This window comes from Monodelphis domestica, chromosome 5 (genome assembly GCF_027887165.1).
Source record: "Monodelphis domestica isolate mMonDom1 chromosome 5, mMonDom1.pri, whole genome shotgun sequence".
NCBI lineage: Eukaryota > Metazoa > Chordata > Mammalia > Didelphimorphia > Didelphidae > Monodelphis > Monodelphis domestica.
In genome coordinates, this window is record NC_077231.1 from 176,924,090 (window position 1) to 176,941,833 (window position 17,744).

At 35.5% G+C, this 17,744-nt stretch overlaps 1 long non-coding RNA gene across 5 annotated transcripts in view; it reads right to left on the reverse strand.

Moving 5' to 3' along the window:
- Positions 1-3,927, reverse strand: part of LOC130454578 (uncharacterized) — a 122,599-nt gene extending 118,672 nt beyond the window's left edge. For 3 of the 5 annotated variants that reach the window (XR_008912248.1, XR_008912247.1, XR_008912246.1), the window contains exon 1: positions 3,371-3,927. This is a non-coding gene — a long non-coding RNA (uncharacterized LOC130454578). Of the gene's footprint in view, positions 1-2,541; positions 3,052-3,370 lie in introns of those variants that run through there. The other 2 variants (XR_008912250.1, XR_008912249.1) reach the window with 1 other exon arrangement.
- Positions 3,928-17,744: the final 13,817 nt, after the last annotated feature.

The following is a 17,744-nucleotide window of genomic DNA, read 5'->3' on the forward strand; positions in this document are numbered from 1 at the left end:
AACCAATTGCCATTATACCTCAGTTCCATTCCCAATATTAATAATTTTACTTCAGATCATAAAACCAAAAAGGAGTAATATGCAATTAACTTTCACAAATGACTCATTCTGTGTTCCATTTACACTAATTTGCATGTTAGTAGAGCCATTTAGATACTGTTTAAAAAGCACTCTTTTCTGTTTGAAGGAAAGATCTTTTAATCAGTGTTTATATAGCTGCCTGATGATTCATTTCATAGTTTCTTTAATGGTGGGAAAAATGTGTTAAACCAGCATCACAATTTTCTGTCATGCAAAACAAAACTCATGCAAAATGCTGACATTTCATCATACATTTACGCAGAATTTTCCATTTCATACTCTCAGACCACAGTCTGCAAAATAAGAAAATGCAGATGTAATCAAGCTTTCTAAAGCCATGAAGTGAGACAAATGAAAAGGGGGAATATTTTTGGATTAAGAATTAAAGATATTAAATTATCTTCTCAATTTTCTGAAGAATAAATGTACAATGTCAAAAGCAGTTTGGTTTCCACTGTCACTGATCCTAAATGACATTTCACCATATCCACATCTGGTTAAGTTGAAACAATGCTAATTTTTTAAAAAGAATCTTAATGAAATGAGTGAGTCAAGGCACTGTACTTGTTTCAAGATATATAAGATCTCAAAACACAGCCAGAACACAGCTGCAATCATCATACCTCTAGCTTCTTCTATGATAAAAATACTAGAGAAAGATGCATTTTCCCCTGTACATTTGATGCATGTGGATAACAGCATATTGTTATGTGTAATCTGGCTGGTTTTGTTCTAGTGGAAGAAATAGGGCTTCTTTTGCCAAAGGCTTTCCCCTGCTTTTGTCTGGTCTACAAAAGCATGACCAGGGTGACAGTCTCATAAAGGAAAAAACCCAAGGCACTGACTTCTTTTTACTGGCTTGGCCTCCCTCCAGCACAGCCTCTTTCTTGCCTGTATTAACTCGAAGGGCCACATGACTAAAGCTAGAGGGAAATACTGTGCCTTTCTGTTTAGTTGTAGAAGCTTTTCTTTTTTTTTTATCACTAGAGTGATATAATTCACCAATTTTCTAATATAGCCATTCAGTATAACCCATTTTCAATTTTAATAGCTAGCTATATAGAAACTAGTGACAGAAAAACCTTAAAATTGTCTCCTCCTTGCTCTATAAAAATGTCACAAAGTAATGCAAAATAAATTAAAATAATCCTGAAAGAACAGATATTCCAAAAAAGTCAAGGAAAAGGTGCTCTACTGACACAGAAACCTAGCTTTTGGAGAGTGTGTGTATATCAACAGATATTCTAAAACAGGGGGAAGAAGAGAATTTATGCCTTATGAAATATTACCTATTTGCAATTGAATAAAATAATGTAGAAATTGTTATTTCATGTGTTTCATTTCATTGCAGCTACATATCTATATTTCTAAAAAGAAAAAAAATAAAGGTAGAGTTGTTTTGCAGTGGTCATTGCAAGACAAACTTTTTTTGGACACTTGCCTAGAACAGTGTCATGTTTTTGAACTTTTCAATAAGTACTGCTATCCAAAAGATAAAACTTCCTGGAGCAAAAGAGACCTGTCCTCACACAGCAGCACCACTTCAAAGTAGGGAAATAAAATGCTGACAAGCATGAAACATATATTTCAAATGCACAGCCACTAAAACAATCTAGAGTGACAGCACTACTCTCCTTCAGTTGGCATCTTCAAAGACTTATTTATATCACTGTTCTTCTATTAGACTCTTTTGGAATATTAGATGGAAAAATGAATGAAACCACTATTTAGGAACAGGTTTTCCATCAGTAGGAATCTATCATGGTATAGATGGAGGGACAGTGAACTAAAAGGAAGGAAATCTAAACTCCTTCATTAACAGACTAACCTTGAAGGAAATCACCTAATACTTTAGGGTTTTAGGTTCTTCATATGCAACATGAACCACTGAGTTTCTAGTGGTTGTGAGATTATATAGTAGATAAGCCTTGACTTTGGGGATCTTCTGCATTTATATATATTCAAGAAAACACACTTTGAGATGGCATGATTTAATCTAATATACATATAGTTGCATTAATTACCCAGGCTATGCCTCAAAAAATAAACAAATAAACAATTTCAGTGTCAGTGCTGTCCATAGGTTGAATTCTTGAAAGTACCTGAACATGGATACCAAATTGACATCATTGAATACAAATGGGTACAGATTAGATGGGAAATGAGAAATGGGAAGAGAAACACATCATTGGAAAAAACAGAATAATATCTCCCTGAAAAAAGAGACCATTAAATTCTCAAATCATAACTCCTTCACAATTATCTGAGATACTCTTTTCTTCCCCAAGTATATCAGCTCTCCTTTGTCTCATATATTAGACCACAATTTTAATTATTGTTCAGTTTAATACTTAACATGCTAAAGTAATTCTCAAAATTCTTATTTTTTCTTAAGAGTATAAGGATGGATGGGATATAACTTATAAAGTATTATCTATTAGCAGTTTATTGGATGCATACCTTTTGATTTTTGACGAGTATTATGTTTTCATTAATATAGGAAGCTTCCTGTGAGGAAACTCTTTACCAAGGCTGATAAAAACATGCTCACGAATTTAGAATCTTATCAATAGAAGTAGGAGAAAGAGAACTGAATTAATGTGACTGGGTTTAAAGGCAGGAGTCTTCAGAGATGGAATTTGAACTCAGGCCTTCCTTCCAAATCCAGTTGACAATCCACTTTTTCATCAATGGAAGTTATAATTTATAAGTTCTCTGAAAAAGAAATTCTTTAATTTTTGCATCATCGACTTTTAAAAATGGAGATTTTGAACCCTAGACTTCAATCCCCAGAAGTCCCTGGTATTTCCCAGATTTCCCTATGATCTCACCTGAGTCCCCAAGTTGGCAAGATCATAATTGGTATTTAACTGGCAGTAACGCCTCCCATGGTCTCTTTCATTGCAATAGTGTAGCAAGTAAGTTAAGCAGGGGGATTTAAATGGGCTAATCAGCCATGGGCACATGGGTTTTTATTTTGTATCTTCTTTATTCCTTGATTTCTAATAATCCTTAATAAACCTCATAAAATATAATATTTTATTATTAGACATTAAATTAATTTTTACAGACTCCTTTGACAGAATGGGATCCTCAAAATAATATTTTAAATATATAAATTCAAATAAAAAGGATAATGAAGAAATCAATTATACTGAAATATTTTTAGCTCTTAAAATTTTTTCAGAAATCTTAAGAATCCTTGCTCTAAAATAAAAAAAAAAAAACTGACTGAGGCCCAGAGGAACTATACAATCACACAGTAAGTATCAAGAGCACTTGAACCCACCTCTTCCTGACTCCAACTCTGAGATGGCACTCAGAAATGTTGTTCAGCTATTCACATCCAGAGAAAGAACTGTGGGAGCAGAAACACAGGAGAAAAACAACTGCTTAATTTTATAATTTTCTTCTATTTCTATAACACCTTTGAATTACAAGAACTAATTTTTGATAACAAAGATTAATTAATTTGCCCAATTACAAGGTGATATTGACAATTTTGGGGACTCTTTCTTTGATAACCAGGAGTTTCTACAAGAAGATCAGGACTATTATGGGCAAAGATTGAGATGGGGAGCATTTTGAGATAATGATGGAATATATGTTTCCACTGGAGTCACTTAGAAGAGTCATGGTTCTCCCAAAACCTGGAATTTCCAATTTATAACACAGCTAGAAAGTGGATGCACACATTAGTTGATGGGGAAATGATTAGGGATGTAGACTCTGAAAGATAACCCTAATGCAAATATCAACAATATGGAAATAGGTCTTGATTGAAGACACATGTAAAACCCAGTGGAATTGTGTGTTGACTATGGGAGGAGAGTGGGAGGAGGGGAAGGAAAGAACATGATTTATGTAACCATGGAAAATTTTTTCTTAATTAATCAATATAATAAAAAGTTATTCATTAAGAAAAAAAGTGGATTCACCATCATCATGCTACTCTATAATATGCTATCCTCTTCTCAATTAATATTCCCTAAACTGCTACTTTTTAAAATGAGAGCAATTTCAAACTTAAACCTATTTCATTTTTGTATTTCATCACTAATTCCATCTTTGCTATTTTTTGTCAGTAATGCATTAAGTATATTTGTAACTTGGATTAATCTTTGATTCTTCCCCCTCCCTCATTTGTCATATCCATATCCAATAAGCCCCCAATAAGTTATTTGTTTCATCTAGAAAACATTTTCAAATCTTCCTTTTCTCTAATTTGACTACCACAACTTAGATTTAGAACTTCATCACCTCCACCATGTCTACTGTGACATATCCTAATAGGCCTTCAGACTCAATATATACACCTCCACACATTCTTTTACACATTTTCCCAGATAAGTCTTCCCTTTTTAGAGGCCTGGTTGAGAATCACCTCTGTCCAATGAGTAAAGTAGATATTTCTTTGCTTAGCATTTGAGGCTTTCCAAAATTTATTACAGTAACTTTTCCAGTTGTATTTTGTATATGATTCCATTCATTCTATGCTCTAGTTAGACTGAACTATAATCTATCTTCCAAAGATCTGGGGCTTTCCTGCCTCTGTGCTTTTCTTTTTTTATTCTCTATGCTTAAAAGCATTCTTCCTGTACTCTAATATTATGTCTTGAATACATACCTTTCCCTTAAGGAATAATCCAAATGCCACTCAGTCTACACATTATAATATTTTTGTTGTTGTTTTCCACTTGTTCAGTAGTGTCTGACTCTTTGTGACCTCATTTTGAGTTTCCTCTGCCAAAGATACTAGAGTGGTCTTGTTAATTTTACATTTTCTCCACCCTGATTAGTCTTTAAAAATCCTAGCAACCAGGAATGTATACACCCCTACTTAAGGATTAAGTAGTTGAGGAGAATGATCTAGGACAGACGTGCTAGCAAGTGACAAATAAGAAACAACAGACGCCCTGCGCTGTCCTAAGTCAAGCTTAAGCTATTATTGGTACATGTGAGATGCAGGAAGTGATGTAAAAAATGGTTTATATATTTTGCATCACTTCCTCTCTCTGAGCTCTCGCTCTCACTCTCGCTCACAGAGATGTTGGTCTCCATCGGCAGCATGGGGAGTTCTGGGCTGCATTTGGCATACTTGAAGCTCTTGCTGGGTTTTGGTGTTTGCAGCTTGTCAGTGAGGTGACTGGGAGAAGTTCTTAGTGTGCTTGGTGAGTGGTTTAGGCTGATTTCTTTTTTTTCCTTTACCTCCTAAAATGCTATCCTCTTAGGAGGCCCCTCATCTTGAAGGAGCTTTGTGGCTGGAAGCCAAGCTAGATTGAGAAGGCCCCTTGGCCTAGGCCTCTGAACTCCTATCTGGCTTGCCAGAGCAGTCCAAATTCCTTTTCTCTCTCTCTCTTTTTAATTCTTTCCTTCTATTGTAATTAAACCACAATAAAATCCCCAATCTGATTTGAGTATTTTATTGGGATTGAATTAATCCCTGGCAACCACCAGTGTAATATATTCAGTCAATAACCCCTAAATTTTACCCCTTACAGTCTGGCTAATCCACAAAGGTTGTGACCTGGACCCTCAAATTTCTGTGAAACTTTTCTTTCCTTTTTCTCTCTTTATTACCTCAATAAGTCAGTCTTTTAAGCATCTAACTCAGCAGTTCAAAATACAACTGTGAGATCAGGTGAGGATAAAGCATTTTTTTTCTCTTTTCTACTTAATTTGAATTTAACACAGATTTTTTTAATCTTAAGCAGTGGCAGGACCCTGAGGTCTTAGCTGGGGAAACTATTTCCAAATCTCCCTTCACTTAGGGAACAAACCACCCAATTAGCCGACCCTCACTAACAATGCTAGCTGGCTAGATTACTCTTAACTAGTGTTGAGAAAGACCTGAAGAAAGTCCTGCTCCTGGAAGTCTACTTTCGCTTTTATTTTCCCAAAGCCCCCACATATTTCCAGTTTTTAAAATTAAGTGAGAAGTAAAAAACCTGGTGAGGTCAGCTAGGAAAAGCAGAGGCTTTGCTCAAAGAGAAAAACCCTGAAGGGGAAGGAGAGGAGGCTTGTGACCCCTCCTAAATCAAACAAAAACACGGCCTTAACTTCAGGCAAAAGGCTTTGTTTTCTGTCCTCCTTTTGGCCTAGAGGACTTGATTTGATTGAAAGGCTCTTAAAAGGACACTACATCCAAATCCTTTGTTTTCACTCCCTGACTTTAACCTCTAGCTAGTAGCAATATCTACTGACTAAAACAAAAAATATAAATAATTAATATATATATATAAACATATACATATATATGTACACACACACACACACACACATATATATATATATATATATATATAAATACTACATTCTATGAAATTTGTATGGCTTTTGAAAAATTAGGGACATTAAAGATTTCAGAATACCTCCCATTTCTTATGTTCTTAGGTCATTTCATTTTTTTACTCCTAAATGTTGTGATGAGAAATACTACCTTAAAAATTTTTGAAGCTAACATTCAGGAAAACATACAAAACCAATTGGATAAATACTTCTTACAGGATCAAATGGCAAATACTGACCCCACCCAAAACATGTCTGACCCTTCTAAACCTGCTTCTGAACCTCTAAATGAGGAAATTCCTTCCCCCAAAGTGGAGATGAAAAACACCTCTCCTATAGCTCAGCTGCCAGACTGATTCTTTTGTGGTCTGTAAATGTTGGCTGAACTTACTTACCAAGACCCTTCTTCTGAAATCCCACCTTCTGAAATCCCAGTTTCTCCTGTTCCTTCTCCTACCCAAAAGCCAATTCTAGACCCAAGGAAATCTCATCCTTCTAAAGAAACTCTTTCTAGTCAAACTGACTCATAGGGGTCTTTTTTCTCTAAGAGAGGTACCTAAAATAGGACGCAATTGGGATGTGGTGACTCTAAGGCACAATAGACTATTTACTCCCCAAGAAATAAATTAATTCACATGAAATGTTCCCAAATATGAACAAGATCCCTTTCTGGTAACAAAAAAGATGACAGACATATTTTTTCAGTATAATCCATTTTACAAGGACTTAGAAAACTTGCTCCAGGCTTTTTTAATGGAATGTGAGAAAAATAAAATAATTTCTCATGTCAATAATGTCTGGGGGCACAATGCAGCACACTGGCCATCTCAGGATCCCAAATGGGACTATAACAACGCTGAGGATTATTTACAACCATATTGTTGTAGGGAGGCCATTCTAACAGCTATGAGAGAGTGGGCTGACAGCATGGATAAGTGAATGGAATTTGAAAAAAATAAGCAAAATGAGCAAGAGACACCCTCCAGATTCATGGACAGAATAATTGAGTTTGGGGGGTAGATACCTAGATTTTGACCTTTCCAAGGAAAATTGCATAAGACAAATTAGAAGGCACATGGTCAATAACTCTTGCAAAGTGATCAGGGATTATTTTAGAACTCATTGCCTAATGTGGCCTGAAATGGATCTTGATAAATTAAGAAAAACTTCTCTATATGTTTCAAAGGGGGGAAAAAAAGAGGAAGAGACTAATGATCTCATAGAGAAAATGGAGAAACAATTGAAATATTTAACAAATAAGATTGCTAAACTGGAAAAAGGGCATGATACACAACAAATGACACTTGCCCCTCTCTAAGAATCTAATTATCAATCCATTACCTGCCAATTCTGTGAGAAGAAGTGACACAGAAGGATGGAGTATAGAAATTTATTCAAGGCAATCAGAAATAATATCCAGTTTAATAACTACAGAAATAATAATTATAGAAATAACTGTAATAATGATAATAGAAACCACAACTTTAGGAATGATAACTATAGGAATAGTAGTAGTCTCTCGGTAACCGAGGATGACTATTGTCTTTGTGTGTTTTTGTGCGCAAAGATACTTGTGCATGAAGATTTAAGTGGAAAAGTCGATGCACAGAGACAGTCCCACTCTCTCGGCATTGGAAGCCTGGGTCCAGTGGCATGAAAAGTCATTACATCTGGAGACTTCCTCAGCTGCACTGGATGGCTGTGTTGTCTTTTGTGCTCCAACACGCCCTAAGCACTCCACAGTGCCTTGCTGCGTTACCATCTCAGTCGTTGAACCTTCTTATTGGTTTCTTCCATCTGTTCCGCCAAAGCAGTCTTCACATGCTGGGTGAGCAAAGCCCTAGTTCACCAGGGGTCCACAATAACCCAATGGCTACCCTCACAAGGTTTAGCCAGCCTGTCGAAGCCATTGCCCGGGGTGTGGCCACTGCCGCATGCTAGCAGCTACTTGGAGCCACAAGTGAGAGCTGGGTGTCAGTTGAGGGTCAGAGGCTGGAGAGCTGCCATGGGAGGGCACGACAAACCCTCCATACCAAAGATATTATTCCTCCCTGAGCACCCCATACACCCCAACTATAGGAATAGATATTGGGAAAATGATAACTCAATCCAAATGACTCCACTACTATATAACTTAAATGGTGCCTGTCCAAAAAATAGTCAGGGTACTAATGCCCCTCAGGTGGGTACCCCTCAGGGAGTTGCCTAAGGAACTTCCCAAATACTATGAACGTGTCCACGGGGGTGGGGCACCAGAATCAGAGGATACAACCACTGATTTTCCAGACTCTGATGTATTACTACCCTTTGTCCCTATCCACTTCCTCCTCTATACTGATAAGTCCCATGTTACCTTAACGGTGAGTAAGACCTATTATGATTGTCTTTTGGACATTGGAGCTTCCGGGTCTGTATTAAAGAGTACACCTGATTTACATTGCTATTACATTGGCTCAGAGAATGTAATGGGGGGTCAGGGCTACCCCAAAGAGTTAAAAAGCTTTCCCTTAGGATGGTGTCTATAGGACCCCTAGAAGTACAACATTTTTTCCTCTTGATGCCTGACTCCCTTTCAAATTTGCTGGGGAGTGACCTTTTATGCAAACTCAGAGCCACAATAACTTGCTCCCCAGATGGTTCCTTATCATGGAAGTACCTGAGGAATCTTTAAATTTACTCCCTGTCCTTCTGTCAGAGAGCCAAGATGGGAAAGTTCATTCCACCTTTGCAATACCTGCAGATATACCAGAATCTATTTGGGTCACATCTTCTTCCATTGTAGACTTACTTAAGTCGGCTATTCCTGTGCAGATGAAAACTAAATCTAGCCTACCTCCTTCCATTCTTCAGTACCCTCTCTCAAAGGAGGCAATAGAGGGCATTACTCTGGTAATAAACTCATTAATCGATCAGTGCATCATAATTTCCTGTAAATCTGAATACAATATGCCCACCCTGCCCATTAAAAAAACAAAAATAGGGCCTAATGGCAAGCAGATATATAGATTCATACAGGATTTTAGGGCTGTGAATAAACACATTATAAAGAGACACTCATAGTTGCCAACATAAATATGATCATTTCTTCTATTCCTAGCACAGCTACATACTTTACAGTAGTGGACTTGTGCTCAGCCTTCTTTTCCATACCCATTCATAAGGATTCCAGGCATATCTTTGCTTTCACCTTGAAGGGCTCTCAGAATACATGAAGTCATCTGCCACAGGGTTACATGGAAAGCCCGAGTTTATTCACAAAAATTCTGAGGCAAGACACAGATAATATAAAATTTAAAAACAGTAAATTAATCAAATACATACATGATCTATTCTTGTCTTTAACAGACACAGAAGCATGTCAGAAAGATAGCAAACACTTTCTTTTGGAACCTCACAAGAGGGCATAAAATCTCAAAGAATAAAGTTCAGTGGTGTCTCCACAAAGTAGAATATTTGGGGTTCATCCTGACTGAGGGTGCATGTTCTATTTCTCCCAAACAGAACTGAAAATATTCAAAAATTAAGCTCTCCTACCTCTAAGAAATAGCTGAGCCCAATTCTAGGAGCAACAGGGTTTTATACACAATGGATTCCTTGCAATGGGGAAATTACTAAGCCCCTTATAGCACTAACATGGGATTCAGTCAATGAATACCTCAAATTAGAGCCAGAATACCTGTCAGCTCTATCAGATCTAAAACAGGCTATCCTATCTGCTCCAGTTCTAGGCATCCCAGATTACAACAAGCCATTTATTTTTATGTACATGAGCAGAGAGGGGTTGTTTCAGGTGTTTTAGCTCAGGCTTTGGGACCATCTCAGCATCCAATTGCTTATTATTCAGCTCAACTGGACCCAGTAGCTTCAGGAGCACCACGATGTCTTAGAGGTGTAGCTGCTACAGCCTTACTAGTGACAAAAACTGTTGATCTAGTATTGGGATGCCCATTAACAATTATGTGTCCACATGAGGTAGAAGCATTGTTGTTAAGGCATAGAACACAAGCATTTTCTGATCAGTGAAATACAAGGTATGAAATAATCTTTTTATACAACGAAAATATTACTCTGAAATGCTGTACAACTCTGTCACCAACTTCAGAAGAACCATTACACAGTTGTGAAACTCTAGTGTCCATGGCAGAAAAGTCTCGAGATAATCTCTTGGACACTCCCTTAGACAACACAGATCTGTTCCTATTTACCAATGGTTCTTCTTTTATGAGGGATGGCATATGCTACACTGGAGCTGCTGTATTCACAGAATTTGCCACTGAGTGATCACATTCACTGCCCTCTAGTATTAGTGCTCATGGTGCAAAACACATAGTCCTGAAACACACCTTTATAATTTCCAAGGATAAAAAGGCAACACTTTATACAGATTCCAGATATGCTTTTGGTATTTGTCACTCAGTCAGGATGCTATGGCTCCAGAGACGATTTTTAGCCTCAGCTGGAAAATCTATAGCTAATGCAATTATTGAATTATTGAATTATTAATGAAGTTCATTCTGCTCTCCAGCTGCCTGAAGCCCTAGCTGTAGTTCATTGATCTGCCCATACAGATGGCACTGACCCTGTCTCTAGGGGAAATGACTGAGCAGATAGCGCTTCAAAGTTGGCAGCCACAGAAGTGCCTGAATTAATTTTAACACTGACAACCACTGATGACTTAAATGTATTACTTTCCTATAAAGTAAAGGATGTGGAGAAATGGAAACAAAAATTCAAAGCAAAACAGATTAATGGAGTATGGGTGTCATCTGAAGAAAATCCCCTGCTCCCTAGAAGTTTCTATCACCAAATTTGCCAATCTGTTCATAAAAATGGTCACTTTGGTACCCAGGACATTGTGGACTCTGTTAGAAGAATAAGGATAGCCCCCAGTATAACTACCATAGGCTCTAAAGTGTGTTCAGCCTGCTCTACCTGCCAAGCACATAACCAACATGCCTTTCATGGCAAAGACTTTGGTGGGCATCCTCTGACTTATACATCTTTTGAGCACCTACACGTAGATTTCATAACAATGCCAAAGGGTAGACAATATAAATTTTGTCTAGTCATAGTAGATCAACTGACAAGATGGCCAGAAACATTTCCTACAGCCCAAGCCATGGCATCTTTTGTTGCTAAAGTGTTTTTTTTTAATAAACCCTTACCTTCTGTCTTGGAGTCAATGCAGTGTATTGGCTCCAAGGCAGAAGAGTGGTAAGGGATAGGCAATGTGGGTCAAGTGACTTGCCCAGGGTCACACAGCTGGGAAGTGTCTGAGGCCAGATTTGAACCTAGGACCTCCCATCTCTAGGTTTGGCTCTCAATCCACTGAGCTACCCAGCTTCCCCCCTAAAGTGTTTTTTAAAAGACATTATTCCTCACTTTTGGCCTGCCAGCACATATTGATTCAGATAGAGGAAGTCATTTTACTGATTCTGATATCAGATATATTATTCCTTGGGGATAACCCCCAAATTTCATGTACCATATTATCCCCAGAGCTCAGGCCAAGTTGAAAGAATGAACAGAGAACTTAAAAGAATGGTTGGCAAATTATGCACTGAGACACATTTAAAATGGCCTGAAATTCTCCCCCTGGCCCTATTTTATCTTAGAAACTGGCCCAGAGGAGCATCTCACCATTTAAAATGCTTTTTGTATATTCACCAATACAGGCTAAGCCTTTCTCCCCTACATATACACATCACTATTAGGGGGAGATACTACTATTGCTCCCTATATACAGGAATTACAGCACACACTGCATGAAGTCCATGAATCTGGACCTGCAGTACAAGCTGGACCACTAGACTTTTCACTTCATGACCTGAATCCAGGAGACAAAGTGTATATAAGGAACTTCTAGCATACTGGAGCAACTCAGCCTTCCTGGGAAGGGCAATTCCAAATATTGTTAACTACTCCAACATCTATAAAGATTGGAGAAAAGAACTCTTGGATTCATTGCCCACATGTAAAGAAAACATCTTCTATTGAGACTGACTGACTATATACTATACTATATACATTGGAAATAATAATCCATAGACAAAGGGATACTGTTTTTTGGGAACACATTGAGTTTTTGTATTCTATTTCTTTGATCAGAATATTTGGTTTTTCTCCTTTTCTCATTTCCTGTACTTGAGATACATACAATTAATATTATTTTTTATTCTGCAGTGATATAAGTTTAAAAATAAATAAATATATATATATATATGTATGTATGTGTGTGTGTGTGTGTGTGTGTGTGTGTGTGCTATAATATTAATGCATACCCATAAAGCTTTAAACTGTGGGAACCTGCCATTTATTGATAAAATGTTATGGGCCTGTGGTTAATGTTTGTGTCTGATTCTAGGAAATAAAAAAAAAGGAGCTCAGACTTCATCTATACAGGGCCATAGAAGCACAGGCTTAACCCTAATAGTGCAAAAAAGAGCACACAGGTCAAAAAGGAAAGAAACAAATCCAGGTAGGATTGATGAACTTCTAAGCGAATACAAAAGGACTGGAACCTAGTGTGAGACTCAAGGTTGTGACAAATGACATATGTTAAGACATAGGACTTCCTTGTATCCACACTCTTTATGAAATACAGACAAGTACCAAAGTTTGGCTATCATCCTGGCTCCCCATATCCCTGAGAATGAAGGCAAAAATCAGGCCAGAGAATGCCACTTCCCTATCAAAATAAAATCTGGTCCTTTTTTCTCTCTTATAGTATGGCAACTTCCTGTAGTCTTGCATGCAAATGGGTAAGTGAAATATTACTGTATTCTGTCCTACAGAGTTGTGGGATAGAAATTATTTTAAATTGGACCCTAATACAAGGGCCTGTTAGAAATTTATTGGACCCTAATACTAGGGCCTATTCTTGTTTACTCAAAATTTTATATACATAGATTTTGATATTTTTATTATGATTTTGAATTTCTTTTTTTCTTTCTCTGAAAAGTTTAACTTTCTTCCATTTTTTTCTTTATGTTTTTGGTTTTTCTTCTTTTCTTTTGATAATTGACTCATACACCCCCATAACTCAACCATGCATTCTAAGCCGAACTGGCTGTTTCTTAACACCCACTTCAGAGGAGGGATTGTATTTCAATAAAAAATCCAAGATTTAAAATTTTGTTCAAGAAAAATCAAGGAAAGAAGCTTGCTAACTCCAAGATCAAGAGAGTGAACTATTACATAAAGATGTCAGGAAAACTACACTACATCAAGAAAACCCAGAATGAATTTTGGGTTTGGTTGAACATTTATTTTATATATATATATATATATATATATATATATATATATATATATATATATATATATACTCTCATGCCAAAAGGGGACTACTCCCTAATTGGTTTTTGTTAATGTGCCAAGGAAAACATTGGTTTTGCTTTTTCTCTTCTATTCCCCTCTTCTCTCTAACTATTGTAGTTTCCTCTTAGAAGGGAAAATTATGTATACATGTGCATTTAGAAAATTTAGAGGTGCAGGATGATTATGTTTAATGATCAATTGGGGAGACTAGTCCCCCAATCATTATCAGGGGGGATTGTGAACTTATATTAAACTAAATTATAAGTTCTATCTATCCTTTACCTGTCTTACCTATTTGAGTTCTACTAACTTATAGCAATTTAATAGCAAATAGCTTCTAATTTGAGATAAATTTATATATAATATCATCAAAAATACATCTTTGCTAATTGCATAATTATCAGAAATAAAATGGTTTCACTTATATTCTGTAAAGGAAAGGTAAAGTAAGGAAAGTTCACTTTGAGATTTTATTTAGTAAGCAGGATCTACAAACTACTATAAGGGGTATTTATAATGATTTAAAGAATATTTGATTAAATAGTTTATATTAAATCATGAGATCTCAACATCATTAAAAGAAAATGAGTGGCTTGGCCCAGTGTGATTAGTAGTATAAATTAAAGGGGTCACATATGCTAATGAGAAAAATGTAATTTTTCAAGTGTGGTTTTAAATATAAAAATCTTTTCCTCGATTTTTGAAAATAGGACAATAAACTTCACTTATAATATGAGGCAGAGATGCCCTCAATTAGATGACTAAATTTACCAGTTCTAAATCCTTTTATTTTCACTGAACACTGAAATTAACCAGGAGGAATTTGTATATTTTTAATGGGCATGAATTTCACTTATCTGTGACTATCACTGGAAAGGAAAAATAACTACTGAAGATTTAGTTTATATTAAAACCTATGTCTTTTCATGTAGCTTAAATTATGTTGCCTTCTTTTTGTTCGTTTTTGATCCATTTTTAAAAATTATTTGTTTTACAACAAAAATGCATTAAAAACAATTTTTTTTTGTGAAAGTCCATAATAGATTAGACCTGGCTTAGGGATGGGTAGTATAGAAGGTCAAGATTGGATACTTAGGGAACATTTAGCAGTTAACCAAACAAGGTTTATGTCACCACAGCAAGGCTTTTGTCTTGAAGAAACATGGATGTTTCTTCACTGTCACTCATTCCATGCATTTAATCTGTTCCCAAATTTCACTATAAGTATCTTCAAACTATCTCTCTGATATTTCCCCTTTTCCTACTTATACAAAATGCCAGTCTGGTATTAGCCCTCATAATCTCTTTCCTGAACTACTATCTTCTAACTGGTCTTCTTTCCTCAAGTCTTCCCTTAATCAAATCCATTTTATATTCATCTAAGTGGTTTTCCTAAAGTTTAGATCTTTCCATGTCACTTGTCCTACTGGAAACTCCAATGACTCCCAACTATCTCCAAGATTAAACATAAAATCCTTTGCTTGCCAAATCTTCATGACTTAGTCCCCTTTACTTTTCTAGTCTTCTAACACACTTCTTAGACCTCATCACATACTCAACAATTGAGTTATACTAGCCCACTTCACAAACAACACTTCATCTCCTATACTTGGAATGCTCTCCTCACTCCCACCTTATTAACTGCCCTCTTTTTAAAACTCTTCTGTTTACATGAAATTATAATCTTATTTGTCGATTGTTACTGCATGTTGTCTCCCTCTTCCAAATGTGAACTCCTTGGGAGCAGGGACTGGTTTTGCCTTTCTTTGTAGCCCAGTCACAATTTCTGGCACTTATTACAGTGCCTGGCATTTAGAAAATGTTTAATAAATGTATACTTACTGAGATATCATGATCAGATTCCATTTCTTTACATTTTTAACAAATAAAAGCAGCACAAACTTCATTATATACAAATAAGATTAAAAAGATGATTACATATCAAACTCTGAATTTACATTATATACATTTTGTTTTATGGAATCTTTACACATTCTTTCCCTATATATTATTGTGGTCAACATGAGTATTTTTTCTCCTAAATCTACTTATTTCAATGATGTAATTCATACAAGTTTTTCATACAGATTTCTCTAAATTATTCACATGCATGATTTCTCACAGTGTAATAACATTCCTTTCATATGGTATAATTTGTTCAGAAATTCCCCAGTAGATGGTACCTACATTATTTCTAATATTTTTGCTGCCACACTTGCTTTTAGATTATTTTAATACATTTGTGTCTTTCTCATCTATCTTTGATATCTTTGGGGTAATGACTAACAATAGTATTGATGGATCAATTAATACAGCTTAGTGAAATTTGAGACATAAATTGAGTTGATTTTTTCAGGACAGTTTGGACCAACTAACAGCTCCACCAATATTGTTTTGACTTAGGATACAAATATCCTCAAGGAATTCATGTAATATGCCATTTTTACTTTCTTTGCTAACTCAATGTATTGGAGTTGAAACATCATTATTTTTTAATTTGCATTTGTCCTTATTAGTGACTTAGATCATTCTTTCCTCTACTTATAATAACTGGCATTTCTTACTTTGAAAAAAGTCTGCTTTGATCTTTTGACCACATCTATCTGGAGATAGCTTTAATTCAGATATTTGTTATAAAGATATTTTTATAATAACCTGTTTCTTCTTATTCTGATCACTCTTATTATTTTTCTCTTTTGAACACTATTTAATTTTGTGTAATTGAAATTATCTATTACATATTCTATGATTTCCTTTATCGCTTGTTTAGGGGCAATGGGGTGGTGCTTGGAAAAGAAGACCTAGACTGGAGTGAGGAATATTAATCATTCTGAATTCAAATCTGGTCTCAGACTCTTACTAGATATGTGACACTAAGAATATCATTTGACCTTGTTGACCTCAGTTTCCTCACCTATAAAATGAGGAAATAGCAAACTACTCCAATAACTTTGCCAAGAAAACACCCAAATGGTTTCATAATGAATCAGACACAACTGAAAGCAATTGAACAACAACAACAATCTCTTGTGTTCAGAATTCTTTTCTACGTAAATTTTGAAGTGTGTTTCTTTCTATTAAAAAACCTAATATTTGTTAGTTATCAGTATGAAGCGTACAATGGTATATTGATTATATTTCTTGCCTACACCTAATTTCTGTCAGACTATTTTCCATTTTCCCCAGTAGTTTTGCCAAGCAAGGAATCTTTATCCAAGTAGTTAATGACTATCATTTTTTAAAAACAGCATTTAATTGTAGTCAATGGATTTCTGGGTATTATTTAATGTAGTATTAATTACTAATACAATTATTCTTTAGCTAATGTAGCCTATTGATGAACTCACAAACTTTCTGTACTGATTCAGTACCAAATTATTTTGATAAGTGTCACTTTATAGTAAAGTTTGTGATTTAATATTATGAGGCCCTCTTTTTTTTTCCTTTAAAAAATATTTCTCCAGAGATTTGACTTTTCTTGAACTTTTCCTTCGCCAAATAGAATTTTGTTATTACATTATCTAGTCCCACATAATCCCCAAGTTGTTTTATTAACTTAGCACTAATACTATATATTTGGTAGTATAATACACATTGGCATAGCCAATCTATGAATAATTAATCCCTGCATTTATCTGTCCAGTAATATTTTATAAAAAATGTTTTGTAGTTATGTTCACATGAGCCATGAATGTGTCTTGGTAAGTTCAATAAGAAATAATTATCTTATTTTATGGAATATCAGAGATATGGGAAGAGTTTTCTCAGAAAAAAATGCCTTAAAGAGAATGTGTATTGCAAAATTACTTAGCATAAAATATTTCTGATTTTGTGATGAAGGCTTGGTCTACCTTAGAACCCAAAAGACTGAGCACATTATGCCAGGAAAAGAGTCTCCAAGAAGCTTCTCAAAATAGAATCTTTACTTGTTACTTTACTAATATTTTGTTTCACTTAGAAATTTGTTTTCTATCAGTCTTCAAAATTTATATTCCATTAATCTAAAATCAAAGCATCCTTTATAGATAATTCTTATCAAAAATCAAGAAGTTGAA